Raw genomic sequence first — 17,912 nt, forward strand, 5'->3', positions numbered from 1 at the left:
CCGCTAAGGTTCACAGTGAATGGAAAACATTAAGATGAGGCCCATCTTCTGCTGTTCAAAATTGGCGTGGTCCAATGGGTTTATCATTTCCACAACCATAGTGATCCAAATGACCCCCTCTGAACAAGCCTCATTTGACCTTGAATCCAGAGAATTAGTTTCATAGGATGCTTCCCCAATTTACAGGGCAGTGCTACTATATTTTATTGGGACTGCCAAAACCATCCAAAAGGCACCAAAACTCCTAGGAGAAAACCTACATTCTTTCTCTGTTCCTTGAAGATGTAAATCTTACTATGTGTTTGAAATGTAAACACCCTAAGGAGGTAACTAAAATTCTGCCTACAATCACTTGAGACTGAAGGAAAAAAAGAGGGTGAAAGAAGCCTGTTAAAATACAAAATGCCATAAAAGCTCTCTCGCCCAAAATCTGGTCTACAGCCTCCTTAAGATTACTTGTCAAGGACAAATACAAATCTTAAAAGTCTTCTTCACAAATATTAGTAAAATGCTCTAGCCGTTGGAGTGGGTAACCTTAACTTGTTCTGTCTGCCAATTTGGATTCAACTGTTATTTGTAAACTAGTGAGTTTTATATTGTTATACCTGATGATTCATGGCTAAGATTTTAGAATGGAAGCTGTAGGGTCTCTGTGTCCTTTTGCGTGTTTATGTATGTCTATGGATGTATGTTACATGCATGTGATGTTTTCCCCTCTACCTTTAGATGGTATTGTGAAAATTAATTTGTAAAAGAGCCCTGTTTAACTGGCTTAAAAATAAGTGCTTATGAATTAAGTATTCCTAAAATTCAGCAATATAGAAACTAATCCAAATGTTTTTCAAATTCTGGCATCTGGGTTAATCTTTGGTAAATAAAAGCTAGTTTAAGTTTAGCTTAATTGAAATAAATATGTCTTCAGAGTTATCAGTGTTAAATACAATGCAGGTAAACAAATTTTATTCTACCTGGGTTTACTAGTTAAATGAATTTATGTTATCTCTATTACAAAATATATTAGCAAGAAGAGTAGCTTGGGATAATGGCTGACTTTGTCTAATGAAATTTTCATGGTGACAAATAGAAATGGCAGGCAATAGGATATATTGGAGTATACGAGGAAGCCATTTGGTGTAAACCTAATTTGGCCTGCCTTTGTTTTTCCAAAAGGGCCTGGTATGGCCATTGAGCACGCATTGTACATCTGCTTTAAACATTTCCTATGGCAAGAACAAATGCCCTTAAGATAAAGGTGCAACTTCCCCCGACATTGGCATTTCCTTAAGGATAAGCATCTCTCCCTAGGCTAGGAACTTACTGCTGTGCTCATCTGTGACCACCCAGCTCAGGACAACAGATCTGCCACCCTGCTGTGTCCACTGAGACAGCGACCTACGTCAATGGCTGTGCCGACAGAGCAGTCTCGTGACTATTGTAAAAGGGACATTTCCATCATATGTGAAACATCCTCTTTGGGGGTATATAACCACTCTGTACACCCCACTTCTTTGGTGCCCTTTTTTCCTTTGGGAAGAAAGGCCCTGGGCCATGGTCCTCACATTTTAGCTCAGAATAAACTCACCCAAATTTTCATTTATAGATTGGTTATGGATGATTTTCATGGACAATGGGTAATCTAAGCATAATTGTTGGGATCAAGTGATTTAGGCAGATGTAAGTGGGCTAAGAGTTTGTAGGTGAACTTTTCAGCAATGAGTCATTTGTTACGGCATGTCTTTTTAAAAATGGTTTCCAAATATTTGGTAACTTCCACCCTTAGAATTTTTCTAAGTTAAATTAAATGATGGGAATTCATTGAATGTCTATATCATTTCCAGATAAGGTTAATTACTGAAACATTAATTGCTAAACAAGTCTAAGTTTACCCACTTTTGACTTCTTATTACAGAGGAACTAAAGATATTTGATCTATTAGTAAACATGTCTTGCGCCACATTGAAAAATTAGGCTGTGAGGAAATGTATGTTTCTAGAAATTTTGAAATATATTCATAAATTTGCCAATCTAAAGAATGAAGGTTAGTTCACAATTGTGTCTTAGTTTTCACCAGAAATTAAGGTTTCTACGGGCTAAGAGTTAGAATTAATATTTATCTATATAATTAAAGCTACTAGAAATAATAAGTGAAACAGCTCTATAGGCAGGAAAGTAGGATGTGCTTTGGGCTAAGAGAAGATGTGAGATAGGGAGATGCATTTTTGTTAAGGGAAAAGAAAGTAAATCTTTCCTAAAGTAAAACTAGTTATTTCAGAATGGGAAAGAGAGGGCCAGCCCTGGTGGCATAGTTTTTGAGTTTGGTACCCTCAGCTTCGGTGGCTTGGGTTCAGTTCCAAGGCATGGACCTATACCATTCGTCTGTCAGTGGCCATGCTGTGGCAGCTCACATACAAAAAGAGGAAGATTGGCAGTTGGGAAGAAAGAGAGAAGGAGAATTTTACCTTGCGTGGTCAAGTTCACTAAAACGGAATTGTCATTAAAAGGTTTTTTGTTTTTCAAAAAACCTCAGCATATTTTGGGGGACCCTGAGAGGAGAAGAATTCACCCAGATCTATAGGTATGGCAGGTGAAGTCTGATGGCAAGCCTTTGACTTGGCTTCCCAGCCTAGAGAGGCTGTTAAAGTTCAATCTGAGATTCCTTATGAAAGGTTCCAGCAAAGCAGACTTAAAAGGCCCTATATGGTCAATCGCTATTCTTGCTGCACTCATGTAAGTAATCAGGCCCAGTTTATTGAAACTACACTTAATTCACAAACAGGTTAATCTTGCTATGATTATCTTTGATAGAGATGGAGGTGATTGTAGAGACAAAAATTATGTTTCAGTAGAAACTATAACACAGTTATAACACAGAAAATATATAACAGAGAAAAATTATGTTTCAGTAGAGGCTATAACAGTTCTAACACAGAAACTATAACAGTTGTGGATATTAGATTCCAGTTCTGTTAATTGTCTTTGAAGTTTTGTTTTCTACCTGTAAACTGGACTGGATACTAAATTCTCATTTCCTCCAATATCCGGCTACAACTCTCCAAACTAATGCTTCCAATTTTTCTCCCACCCTTCTGACTTGGAGTCATTGAGAACTAAAACTGCCCTTTTCGTGAAGTCATGCAAGCTACAATGGGACAACTTTGTATAAACTTCAGAGAAATCACCACAACAGCTTATGTATGGACAGTGTTCATGCCTGTTGCAGTGTGGGCCACTCAGAAAGACCACCAGAGACATTCAAACTGCAACCCAGGAAAATCTATCAGATTGCTACTGTCTGCCCTCACTCCATCTGAAGATGCTTCGACCCTGACTAGAAGTCTTCTTGACTGGCTGCCTTTAAAACTCATAAGCTGACTCTATATTCTGCTCTAATCATTATTTTTTTTCTTTTGTTTCTATAGAAATACCTCTTATTAAGTACCTGACGCAATATTTGCACCAAATAGGCCTAACTTGGGGAACTCACCAGCATCATTGCCTCCTGAAATGAGACACGACCCTTTAGCTGAACTGACCTATTTTCAGGACCAAGAGACTGGTTGAGTGAGATATGGGGCAATCTGCCAACTCAGGACAGGTTCAAACCTCCTTACACCAGATGACCCAAGTTGTTAAAATATTCCACAGCACTGCCCAAACCTTTGAACACATTCCCAGGCCCCCAAGATCACTGACCTATTTTCATGGCTGGATCGTTCAAGTTTGAGACCATGGCTATGAACTGGATTTTAGACTATTGCCTGTATAATTATCATAGGATTTAGTGCTATAATCCTATTTAGATGTATACTTTCAGGGTTGTAATGTGCCCCATCCCTGACTTTTAGCGTATCGGCTACTCAGGCAGTTAATGTCCTCACCATTGACTCTGATGCCTCGAAATCACAGGGTGGAATGTAGTATAAACCTTGACAATAGGGGGTTTTTGTTTTGTTTTTTAATGCAAGTACCTGACTTAAGCTTTGGTCGCTGAGGCATCCACTTCAAAAACAACAGTCTCTAACAAGCATGTTGCCAGCCACAGAGCTAGATAAAGAGCCAAGCTGCCTCTCCCACTGAGGCTCATTTGTTTTAGAGATCTTGGTTGATTTCAATAACTGACCACTTGGGCCACTTGTTTCTTCCTCTTCCTGTGCTTTAAATTCCTGCTCTTATGTTTTAAATTCATCCATAAAGAGTGAGCCCACAAAACCCTAAGCCCCCACCCTCAACCCCAATGAAAGCAGAACCCCAGGCCTGTGCTCTCTCTCTACTTGTGACCTTGCTTTGTGGCCCCAGGTATGCTATTTAATTTCCAGGTCCTGTAAATAATAAACCTTTATTTTTTCGAAGTTTCCTGATGGGTATTGGTGAAGGGCGTCTTAAAATCATAATGAGAACTGCAAGGGCCGGTCTAACCAGCACATTGCTTAGTGATAGGCTGACACTGGCATAAAACACTTGTTCTTACCTAAATCTGTTGTGTAACCAGCTATATAGCCCTCAGTCAATCATATAACCACTCTGAACTTTGGTTTCTTGATCTGAAAACTCACACATAGCTATGCCAAATGATTTCTAAAGAGACCCACATCTCACTCTGGGTTGCTGGTGCAAGCATTTAATAAACTTACATTAACTAGAATATCAGCTCATCTTAGAATACTCTCTTCGTGTACTTAGGTTTTCCTTGTATTTAAAGCCTTTTCGTGAACTGAATTCTGGTTTGGAATTCTGATGGACAGAATTTACCAAAGGAAGAATAAATACCACCCCTTATTCACGATACACGAGCATACTTCAGAGAGATTTGGGTTTGCTTCTAGACCACCACAAGAAAGCAAGTCACATGAATGTTTTGGTTCCCCAGGGCATATAAAATTTATATTTACACTATACTGTAGTCTAGTGTAACTAGTGTGCAATAGCATTGTGTCTAAAAAAACCAATATATATACCTTAATTAAAAAATACTTCATTGCTGGGGCTGGCCCCGTGGCTGAGTGGTTAAGTTCACATGCTCTGCTTCTGCGGCTCAGAGTTTCACCAGTTTGGATCCTGGGCACGGACATGGCACTGCTCACCAAGCCATGCTGAGGCGGCGTCCCACGTAGCACAACCAAAGGCACTCACAACTAGAATCTACAGTTATGTACTAGGGGACTTTGGGGAGAAGAATAAAAAAAAAAAAAAAAGAAGATTGGCAACAGTTGTTATCTCAGGTGCCAATCTTAAAAAAAAAAAGACTTTATTACTAAAAAATGCTAACCATCATCTGAGCCTTCTGTTAGTCATAATCTTTCTGCTGGTGGAGGGTCTTGCCTTGATGTTGATGGCTACTGACTGATCAGGGTGGTGGCTGCTGAAGGTTGGGGTGGCTGTGGCAATTTCTTAAAATACGACAACAATGAAGTTTGCCACATAGATTGACCTTTCCTTTCATGAAGGATTTCTCTGTAGTAGGTAATGCTGTTTGATGGCATTTTACCCACAGTAGAACTTCTTTCAAAACTGGAATCAATCCTCTCAAATTTTCCTGCAGCTTTATCAATTAAGTTTATGTAATATTCTAAATCCTTTGTTGTCATTTCAACAGTTTTCACAGTATCTTCACCAGGAGTAGATTCCATCTCAAGCAACCACTTTCCTTGCTCATCCACAAGAAGCAACTCCTCGTCTGTTAAAGTTTTATCATGAGATTGCAGCAATTCAGTCACATCTTTGAGCTCCACTTCCAATTCTAGTTCTCTTGCAATTTCCACCACAAATGCAGTTACTTCCTCCACTGAAGTCTTGAGTCCCTCAAAACCAACCATGAGGGTTGGAATCAACTTCTTCCAAACTCCTGACAATGCTGTTATTTTGACCTCTTCTCATGAGTCACAAATGTCCTTAATGACATCTAGAATGGTGAGTCCTTTCCAGAAGTTTTTCAATTTACTTTGCCCAGATCCATCAGAGGAATCACTGTCTAGGCAGCTATTGCCTTACGAAATGTATTTCTTAAATAATGAGACTTGAAAGTTGAAATTAACTCCTTGATCCATGGATGTTGTGTAGCAGGCATGAAAACAGCATTAATCTCATTGTACATCCCCATCAGAGCTCTGGGGTGATCAGGTGCATTGCCAATGAGCAGTAACATTTTGAAAGGAATTTTTTGTTCTGAGAAGTAGGTCTCAACAGTGGGCTTAAAATATTCAGTAAACCATGTTGTAAACATGATGTGCTGTCATCTAGGCTTTGTTGTTCCATTTACAGAGCACAGGCAGAGTAGATTTAGCATAATTCTTGAGGGCCCTAGGATTTTTGGCATGAGTATTGGCTTCAACTTGAAGTCACCATCTGCATTAGCCCTTAACAAGAGAGTCAACCTGTCCTTTGAAGCTTTGAAACCAGGCATTGACTTCTCCTCTCTAGCTATGCAAGTCCTAGATGGCATCTTCTTCCAGTATGAGGCTGTTTAATCTACATTGAAAATTTGTTGTTTAGTGTCGCCACCTTCACTAATGATCTTAGCTAGATCTTCTGGTAACTTGCGGCAGCTTCTACATAAGCACTTGCTGCTTCACCTTCACTTTTATATTATGGAGACGGCTTCTTTCCGTAAACCTCATGAACCAACCTCTGCTGGCTTTAAACTTTTCTTCTGCTGCCTCCTCACATCTCTCAGCTTTCACAGAATGGAAGAACATTAGGGTCCTGCTCTGTATTTGGCTTTGGCTTAAGAGAACGTTGTGGCTAGTTTGATCTTCTATCCAGACCCCTAAAACTTTCCAAATCAACAATAAGGCTGTGTTGCTTTCTTATCATTTGTGTGCTAATTGGAGCAACACTTTTAACTTCCCTTCAGAACTTTTCTTTTGCATTCACAACTTGGCTATCTGTCACGAAAAGTCTAGCTTTCAGCCTGTCTCAGCTTTTGACATGCCTCCTTCACAAAGCTTTATCATGTCCAGCTATTGATTTAAAGTGAGAGACATGCAACTCTTTCTTTTACTTGAGCATTTAGAGGCCATTGTAGTGTTACTACTTGGCGTGATTTCAGTATTGCTGTGCCTCAGGGAATAGGGAGGCCCAAGGAGAGGGAGAGAGATAGGGGAATGGCTGATCAGTGGAGCAGTCAGAACACACACAATATTTATTAATTAAGTTCACTGCCTTATATGGGTGTGGTTCATGGCTCCCCAAAACAAATACAATGGTTACATCCAAGATCAACATTCACAGATCACCATAACAAATATAATGATAATGAAAAAGTTTGAAATGTTGTGAGAATTACTAAAATGTGACACAGAGACAGAAAGTGAGCAAATGCTGTTGGAAAAATCTCACTGATAGACTTGCTCAACACAAGGTTGCCACAAACCTTCTATTTGTAAAAAATATAGTATCTGTGAAGTGCAATAAAGTGAAGTGCAATAAATGCCTGTACAGACCTCTACACAAAACATACATAAAACACACCCCTACACACATTCACACACCCTTATATATATCCTTCAGAAACAAACACAGGGTTGAACATTAAAGAACATCTAAGCTTCCCACCTCTAAAGTATGTACCAATTTGTCTTAGTCCATTGGGCTGCTATAACAAGTTACTGTAGACTGGGTGGCTTATAAACAACATAAACTTATTTCTCACAGTTCTGGAAGCTGGAAGTCTGATATTAGAGTGCTAGGGTGGTCATGTTCTGGTGAGGGCCCTCTTCCAGGTTGAAGACTGCTGAATTTTTGTTGAGTCCTTACATGGCAGAAAGAGGGCAAGAGTGCTCTCTGGGGTCCCTTATATAAGCGCATTAATCCAATTCACGAGGGCTCTACCCTCATGACATAATTACCTCCCAAAGGCCTCATTTCCTCATGCCATCACATGAAGTTTAGAATTTTCAACATATGAGTTTTGGGGGAACACACACATTCAGTCCATAACCTTACTTATTCAACAAAATTTTATCACGCTTTTACTATGTGTTAGGTGCTGTTCTGCCTGTACTGTGATAGTTGTGTGGCCCAGTGAGGCATCTAAGAATCCACAGCTGTCTTCATGAAGATCCAGATCCTGATTGACAGAGTTATGGAGCTGGTTTTGCTCTTCTAGAATCAGAAGAAATCTTTCTGAATTTTTCTAATCCATTCTTGGTACTTTAGAAGTCAGTAGACTGAGAAACAGAGTGGCAGAGTAACTATAAAAAGGGAAAATGTTTCTTATTAACCTAATTATAATTAATAACTAGACAAGTTTCTCCTAAAACATTGATCTGAAGCATAACTCTGAAGTAATAGACTTCTAAGTGTTCATTTAGTTGGAGGTCCTTCAGTCATTGATTAAAACATGCTCCATGTCATTCATTGTGCTCAGTAGAAGGTGTGGTAAATTTAAAATATGTCCATAAATTCTTTGATACTCCTCTTTTCAAGAAATGGAGCCTAATTCTCCACATCTTGAGTGGGGCTGGTCTTGACTTCCTTCTAACAAATATAACTTGGTGGAAGTGATGGTGTGTGATTAGGTCAAAAGGCATCATGGCTTTCTCTTTGCTTTCTTTGGGGGGAGCTAGCTGCCGTGCCATGAGGATACTCAAGCAGTCTATGGAAAAGTCCGCATGGTGAGGAACTAAGGCCTCTTGCTAACAGACAGTAAGGAACCAAGGCCTCCTGACAAGAGCCATATGAGTAAGCCAGCTTAGAGGTGGATCTTTCAGCCCCAGTCAAACCTTCAGATGATGATTGCATCTCCAGCTGCCATCCTGAGAGCAATCTCTTGAGAGACTCCAAGCCAGAACCACTCTACTAAGCCACTCCTGAATTCTTGACCACACAAACTAAGATAGTAAATGTTTATTGTTTTAAGCCACTAAGTTACACCAGAGTAGATAACTAATACACAGAGGACACAGGAATGAAAGACACATTTCTTGACTTATGTCATAGACAAACACAGGCAAACACAAACGTTGTCATAAGTGCTATGATAAAACGAAGTTGGTATTCTATGGGTACACAAAGAAGGAGCTCCAGCCTTGACTAGGAGAAGGATGTCCAGAAAGTCTTAGAAATGACATTTGAAGTAAGTCTAGGTAGATGGACAGTGTGCCTATTATTCACTATTGCCCCTCAATGCCAAACCACCTTTCTATATGCTGCTTTGTGATGCTGGGGCTGGGACTTTGCAAACCTCAGCTGGGTCCCTGCTGGGGGCACTAGAGAGAGACTTCAAGGGTGAAAGAAGATAAGGGACTGTTCCTTTCTGTCTGCTACCTGTTCCTGCCAGTGAAGACCAACAAATAGCCTTTCATCTTGGCAGTGGTATCCAGTTTCTTTTGGCTCTTTAAGAGCTACTGTCATTGCCCTCTCCTCTGACATTCAGCAACCACAGGGCAATGCCTCCTTAGATTCGTGAGCCCTGCTTCACCGGGACCCTCCTCAAAGCTTATGGGTTTTGATAACGTCCACCTCTTCCCAATGCTTACCAGCCCTGGCGAGGGGGGTGGCTGCTTCATGTAGTTACTGTTCCTCCCTTCTGGCCTTTTGAATCCTCCAATATCTGTTTGACTTATTTTTGAATTTAACTTCTCTCTGTGGAAATAGCTAGTGTATGGTTTTTGTTTTCTTGAATGGACCCTGATTGATATAGGTAGGAATTAACCAGACAGAAGGTGAAGTGTACTCCAGAGAGAAGGAAGAGGATGAGCAAAGCCATGAAGCACAAGTGAGCATAAGGTATTTTACAACTTGGTCAGAGCATAGAGGACACCTGGGAAAAGCAACAGGCCAGGAAGTTATATAGAGTGGGCAGGGACTATGACTTGTCTTTATATTTTTCTTCAGAAAATATTAATAAGTAGTTTTTTAATCTTTTAATGGATATTGTCAGTATAAAATCAGGCTATTAGGGTGTGACTTATGGAATAGTAGAGTTAGAACTTTGGAAAATCTTTCTTCCGATAAACAACTGGACAAAATTATCAAAAACAACCATTTCAGAACTCTGGAAATTAACCAAATGCATATAACAAATATAAAAGCATTTATTTGAGAAAAACTACTGAACTTTGAAGAGTGGAATCTCTGACATTTGACCTCAGGGATGCTCCCATCTTGCTCCCAGCTCCGTGGAGCAGTAGCCATGTGGAATGATAGCTGGAGGAGGCTGATCTGATTTAGAGCTCCACAAAAATGCCCTATGCCCAAGGATGATTCCAACAACAACAACAATCCAGAGACAATTTCTGGAATAGTGGTGTGAGGAGCAATATGGATCCTCTTCCCAGTGAAACAATCATTATTAGTGAAAATTATAAAACAAAGATTTAAAGTCTCTGGAAATTATTTTAAGGGCATACGGCAAGTGAATAAACATTTTAAAAAGAAAACCTACTAAATCTCGGTAAGAACAGCAAGAGTCTATGGCATTTGAGCAATGAAATGCTTCCTTCCTCCATCCATGCCCCCCAGTTTAGAAGGACAGAAACTCCACTCTCATTGGGTACAACGAAGAACACAGGCTCCACTTTCCCCAGCTCCCAGTAGAGGATACCTCCCCAGAAGCCACCAGCACTTCTCACCCGCTCTGGCTCCATGGTGCAGAAGGTCTATTCCAGGCAAGAATGGCTGAGAAGTCTGGGGCTCTCTTCCTCCACCCAGCCTTTACTTGTAGGGCAGAAACTCTATTCCAGGTGTGTCAGACTAATAATACTGCTCCCAAATTATGCCCATTCCAGCTCATTTGCTGGAGGAGACAAGCTGAGAAGATCTGTGCTCAAAGCTAGGCTATCACTCTGAGAAAAGTGGGCCATTGTCCCTATCCTCAATTCTGGAGCAATAGTAGAGGTTTTGGAAAGCCAAGACATAGAACAGAATACTCCAAAGATCTCCCCAAGGGAACTGACTTTACTTGGGAAGTTCAAGCCAAAGGGCACTCTTAAAAACAATGGAAACATTAGTGGCAGGGGTAGGCAATTAAGAGGAGGCCAGTAGTTCCTTGAGGTCAACAAGCTAAACCATAGACTGACTACTTTACCAGGGAGAACTTCAGAAAGAAATAGCTAAGAAGAGCCCTTCTGGAGCTGGAACAAACCTGAAAGTCTAGTCTCAAAGATTGCCCCCAAATGTGGGCACATTTAATTGGATCAGTCAAAAATAATGGAGCAATCATTCAGCAATTACTAGAGGCTAACTGCTGAATGTTATACCAACAGATGCAGACAGCTTAACAGAGAGGTCAGAATAAAACAGAGTTAAAGAGAGCCTTAATAAAAGCACTGTCATCTCAGACTGATTGTGCACATGTCCAAGGTTACACCTTCTGAGGAGCAACATCAGAGTCTGCATGCTCCAGGAGAGCTAGACTACTAAGATAATCCAGCCAAGTCACTAAACGAATAAACAAGCAACAAAACAACATCAAGCTCCATAGGAGGAGATCAGTATATAGAGTTACTACAACATATTATCTGAAATGTGCAGTTTTCAACAAAAAATACGAGACATGCAAAGTAACTGGAAAGTGTGACCACAAAACAGGAAAAAGAACAAGCACTAGCAACTGCCTTGGACAATGTCAAGCTGTTAGATCTAGCAGACAAAAACTTCAAAACAACCATGATAAATATGTTCAAGAAACTGAAAGAAACTCTGCTTAAAGACAGAAAGGTATTCTGACAATACCCCATCAAAGAGAGATCATCAGTAAAGAGAAATGATAAAAAAATTTTAAAAACCAAATAACCAAATGGAAATTCTAGAATTGGAAAGTACAATAACTGAAAACAAAAGTTCACTAGAAGTGCTCAATAGCAGATCTGAATGAGCAAATCAGCATATTTGAAGATAAATTGATAGAGGTTGTGCATTCTGAAGAATAGAGAGAAAAATAAATAAATCTTCAGAGATATGTGGTATAATTTTAATCACACCAACGTACTCCTAATGGGGGAACCAGAGGAGAGGAGAGGGAGAAAAGAGGAGAAAAAAATTGAAGAAATAATGGCTGAAAATTTCTCAAATTTGATGAAAAGCATGAATCTACACAACCAAGAAGTCCAACCAACTCCAACTAGGATATTATAAAGAGATCTACATCCAGACTCATTATAGCAAAAATGTTGAAGGCCAAGGACAAACTGGAGGTTCTAGGCAGGGCAATTAGACAAGAAAAAAAATTGAGGTATTCAGATAGGAAAAGAAGAAGTAAATCTATCTCTATTTGCAGGTGACATGGTATCTTATAAAGAAAATCCTAAGCAATCCACTAAAAAACTATAGAACAAATAAATAAGTTCAGCAAGTTTGCAGGATATAAGATCAATATGCAAAAATCAATTGTGTTTCTACAAATTATCAGTGAACAATATGAAAATGAAATTAAGAAAAAAATTCCATTTATAATAGCATAAAAGAATTAAACACTTAGGAAGTTAAATAAAATAAATGCAAATCTTATAATCTGAAAATTACTAGATATTGTTGCAAGAAATTAAAGAAGACCTAAAAAAATGGAAAGACATACCATGTTTATGGATCAGAGGACTTAATGTTGTTAGGATGATAGGATGAAACTGATCTTCAGATTCAACACAATCTCTATCAAATTCCCAACTAGCTTTTCACTTTTGCAGAAATTAACAAGCTGGTGCTAAAATTCATGTGGAAATTCAAGGGACCCAGAATAGCCAAAACAATGTTGAAAAAGAACAAATCAGAGAAGTAACAATTCCCAATTTGAAACGTTCTATATAGTAACAGGAATTAAGCCTGTGTGGTACTGGCATAATGATTTATAGATCAATGGAACAGAATTCAGAGTCCAGAAAAAAACACTTACATTTACAGTTAATTGATTTTCTGCAATAGTGCCAAGACAATTCAATGGGGAAAAATAGTCTGAATAGTCTATTTGACAAAAGGTGCAGGGACAACTGGATATCCATAAGAAAAAGAATGAAGTTGGACCACTTTCTCACAGTCTACACAAAAATTAACTCAAAATAGATTATAGACCTTAAGTGTAAGAGGAAAACTACAAAACTCTCACAAAGAAAATACACAAGTAAATCTCTGTGACCTTAGGTTAGGCAAAGCTTTCTTAGATATGACACCAAAAGCACAAACAACAAGAGAAAAAATATAAATTCTACTTCACTGAAACTAAAAACTTTTGTGTTTCAAAGAACACCGTTAAGAAAATGAAGACAACCCACAGATTGAGAAAATATTTGTAAACCATATATCCAATCAGGGACTTGTGTTTAGAATATATAAAGAACTGTTACAACTCAATAATAAAAAGGTAAATAACCCAATTTAAAAATGGACAAAAGATATGAGTAGATATTTCTTCAAAGAAGATGTACAAAAGGCCAGTTAGCACATGAAAAGATGCTGAACATCATTAGTCATTAGGGAAATGCAAATCAAGATCACGATGAGATACCACATCACATCCGCTAGAATGGCTTTAATGAGAAAGACAATAACAAGTGTTGGTAAGGATGTGGAGAAACTGAGATCCTCATTCATTGCTGTTGGGAAAATAAATGGTGTAATTGCTTTGGAAAACAGTCTTGTAGTCCCTCAAAATATTAAACATAGAGTTACCATATGCCCAGAAATTCCCCTCCTAGGTATGTACCCAAAAGAAATGAAAACATCATGTCCACACACTACACAAAAACTTGTATGTAAGTGTTTGTAGCAGCATTATAAATAAAAGATTGAAAAGAGAAACAACCTGAATGACCATGAACTGATGAATGGATAAATAAAATGTGGTATGTCCAGACAAGGGACTATTGTTCAGCAATAAAAAGGAATGAAGTACTGATTCATGCTACCATATGGATCAAACCTCAAAAACCTTATGCTAAATGAAAATAGCCAGACACAAAAGACCATGTATTGAATGATTACATTTACATGAAATGTCCAGAAAAGGCCTGGAGACTGAAAGCAGATTACTGGTTGCCTGGGGATGGAAGCGGGAACAAGACAGGACTGCATATGGATATGAGGGATCTTTGGGGGACAATGGAAATGTTTTAAAATTGATTTTTAGTGACAGTTTAATAACTAGATAAATTTATTGAGTCAGTGAACTGTACACTTAAAATGGGTGAATTTTATGGTATGTATATTATAGCTCAATAAAGCTGTTAAACAAAAAAATACAGTTGTGTGGGATCCATGCTGTAATAGTGGAATGCATCACATGCTGGGAACAGATTGAGGAAAAATCAGTTCACTCTGTTTGGGGCTGGAGAGTACTACATATGGAATAGGGAATATGGAATGGAAACCATTCTTGGTTTCATCTATACCACCCTCTTCTGTGGAATTCTTCTTTTTGAGGATCATTCTCTTCTGTTAATACCCATCACCACCCTCCTTTCTTTGTCGTCTATCAACCTCCCCCTTACATTGTCAAAGAAGTTAGTATTGAGTTCATGACCTTCCTCCCCACACCAAATCCCATTCTCATTCTGTGAGTTTTTAATAGCCACGTGGATGACACATCTGAATCTAAATCCTTGTAGTTTCTTGTCTCTCTTCAATCCAGTGACCTTCCTCTTTATACCACTTTAGATAATCAGACCCATGAGCACATATTGCAACTTGTCATTACCCATAATTTCTCTGCCATTTCAACACTCCACTTAGTGAGTAGAACTTCTTTTTCTTCTTTCAGTCCACTCACTTTTTTTCTGTAGTAAAACATTTAACTTATTGGTATGAAATATTTCATTAAATTTATACTTAAAAAATTGTTAAAATGCACAACATGAAATTTACCATTTTAACCATTTTAAGTGTATAGTTCAATATTGTTGAGTATATTCACGTTGTTTTGTAACCAATCTCCAGGATGTTCTCATCTTGCAAAACTCAAACTCTATACCCATTAAACAACAACTCCCCATTTCCCCCCACACTACATTTTTATGCACACCATGTTTTCTTCATCCATTCATCTGTTAATGGGCATTAGAGTTGCTTCAACCTTTGTCTATTGTGAATAGTGCTGCTGTGTACATGGGGGTATAAATATCTGAGTTCCTGCTTTCAGTTATTTTGGGTGTATATCTAGAAGTGGAATTATTGGATCATATGATAATTCTACTTTTAATTTTTTGAAGAGCCACCATACTGTTTTCCACAGGGGCCACACCGTTTTGCATTCCCACCAATAGTACACAGGACTTCCAGTTTCTCCACATCCTTGCTAACACTGTTTTTTTTCCCTAATAGTAGCCATCCTGATGGGTATGAGGTGATGTCTTGTGGTTTTGATTTCCCTAATGATTAGTGATGTTAAGCATCTTTTCATATGCTTATTGGCCATTTGTATACCTTCTTTGGAGAAATGTTTAGTCAAGTCCTTTGCCCATGTTTTAATCAGGTCATTTGTCTTTTTGTTGTTGAGTTGTAGAGGTTCTTTATATAATCCAGATATTAGTCCTTTATCAGATATATCATATCATTTGCAAATATTTTCTCCTAACCTGTAGGTTGCCTTTTCACTCTGTTGATTATGTCCTTTGATGCACAGAAGTTTTTAATTTTGATGTAGTCCAATTTATTTTCATTTTTGCTGTCTTTTTTTTTTTTTTCACTTTTGGTGTCATAGCCAAGAAATCATTACCATATCCAACATCAAGAAGCTGTCCCCCTATGTTTTGTTCTAAGAGTTTTATAGTTTTAGCTCTTATTTTAAGTTTTTGATCCATTTTGAGTTAATTTTTGTATATGGTGTAAATTAAGGATCCAACTTCATTCCTTTGAATGTGGATATCTAATTTTCCCAACACTATTTGTTGAAGTTTATACTTTTTTTTTTATTGAGTTCATAATAGTTTACATCAATGTGAGATATCAGTTGTACATTATTTCTTGACTGTCACTACATAAGTGCTCCCCTTCACCCCCTGTGCCCCCCACCACCCTCTTTCCCCTGGTAACCACTGAACTGTTTTCTTTGTCCCAGTACATTTTTATATTCCACATATGATCCACTCACTTTTTAACTCTTACTAATCCAATAGGTTATTAGATTGCTTAGACCAGGGGTCATCAGCAAAGTTTTCCTGTCAAGGGCCAGATAGTAAATATTTTAGGCTCATGGATCATATGATCTCTGTCACAATTACTCAACTCAATATGTAAGTGAATGGGCGTGACTCTCTTCCAAGAAAAACTCTATTTACAAAAACAGGCTGTGGACCAGATTTGGTCCACGGGCCATAGTCTGCACCCCTCTCCCTTTGGATTAGACAGAGGCTTATGTAAGCATAAGAAAATTATTTTACCCAAGTCTCCCTTTCTCTATCTATGTGGTGGAGACGCTGCTTTCTAACCCCAAGTTTATAAAAGTTAAATGAGAAGATGAACTAAAAGCTATTGATGGCACATAGTACTGAGGAAATTGATGGTTTTTAAAAGAGGTTCTAATAAATATCTTCTCTCTTTCAGACTGAGTTCTGAATGAGTGGAGAAATTAGAAAAGAGTAAGCAAATGGAGAACCCGCCCCCAAATTCACTGTTACTTCTAAGAAGGCTGAAATTGGAAAATGTGGTTTATACCTACATGTAGCCAAGAGGTCTTTGAATCCCAGCATCACAGAAGCTTACCTATCCTGTCCAGGCAGCGTGAAACCAAGCCAGGCCTCCTCGAACAGGAAGAAGCAGAAGAGATTGGGTACCTTCTTATAAAAAATAACTAATGTCCTTCCAAATGGAAGGAAATACCAGGAGTGGGTTCTTAATGTTCTGCCTAGAACAAATGTTCGTTCCCTTCCCCCACAGTCCCCAGACTGGATGCTTATGTTCCTGAGGTTGGGGCGACCTCTCCCACAAGGGTGCTGGCAACACAGACATTCCGCACATGTACCAGGGGAGTTTCTCTGAGTTTAGCCCAAACTTCTTGATGAATATATTCCAAAAGCAGAGGAGAATGAACTTCAACCTTTAGGGGATTATGGCTATTGCTAAAAACAACCTTACTAAGGGATTAAAATTCCTTGGCAGTCCTTTCTTTTACCCTAAAAACTCATTTAAATGTTACGGTATGTTGAAGTTTAGATTGACAAAAATATCTAAAGTTATTTACCAATTAAGTAGCTTTAATTTGCCCCCCAAAAATCATTGAGTAAAATTAACACTAGAGGAAAATGGGCTGTTTAGTAGCCAGTAGCCCTCTTCCCCCAAAATGTGGCCTCATACCGGCCCCCCACCATCAGGCAAAATAATTTTAATTTGAAAAGCACAAGTCAAGGCTATGTTACTTCAACCAAAAATCGGCTCTCCTTCATTGTATTTATTTCCTTTCATATCAATCGTAAGGATTGGGGAGCCATACCCTGAACTCATTGCGTCCATTCCTGTGGGCGGCAGGCCCACCACACAAGTCAAGGGCCTGGTGCTCTGGACTTGGCTCAAATGCTGACGCCGTGACCTCAGACCAGTTTTGTGGCTCCTCTCTGTGTCCCAGGCTCTTTGTTACGTGGGCATGACAGTATCTGTCCTGACTAGCTCAACAACTATTGTGAAAACGAGGTGAGTTAATTACATATTTTAGGGGTACCAAGCATTTGTCTGTTTGCCATGCAGTTATCTACGTGGCAGTGGTGATTAGGCTGTGACTTGGAGCACACATTTCTCATTAAGGATTTTTGGAGGCAAGTGTTTTCTCTTCCACACGAGGAGCAGACTCCCGGGGTTTAGTTTAAGAATCCTGGACCCACTATTAGAATCGTCACAACACTGTAGTACAAGGCAGTAGAAAGGAACATACCTTATCAAGGGTGGGGAAGGATTGGTGGGATCTATCTCTTTTCTTTCAATCACTTCCTTCAGAAATTATCTACTGCATCTTAGTGCCGGTTTCCAACGTGCTGTGATCACATCTTGATATC

This window comes from Equus quagga, chromosome 14 (genome assembly GCF_021613505.1).
Source record: "Equus quagga isolate Etosha38 chromosome 14, UCLA_HA_Equagga_1.0, whole genome shotgun sequence".
NCBI lineage: Eukaryota > Metazoa > Chordata > Mammalia > Perissodactyla > Equidae > Equus > Equus quagga.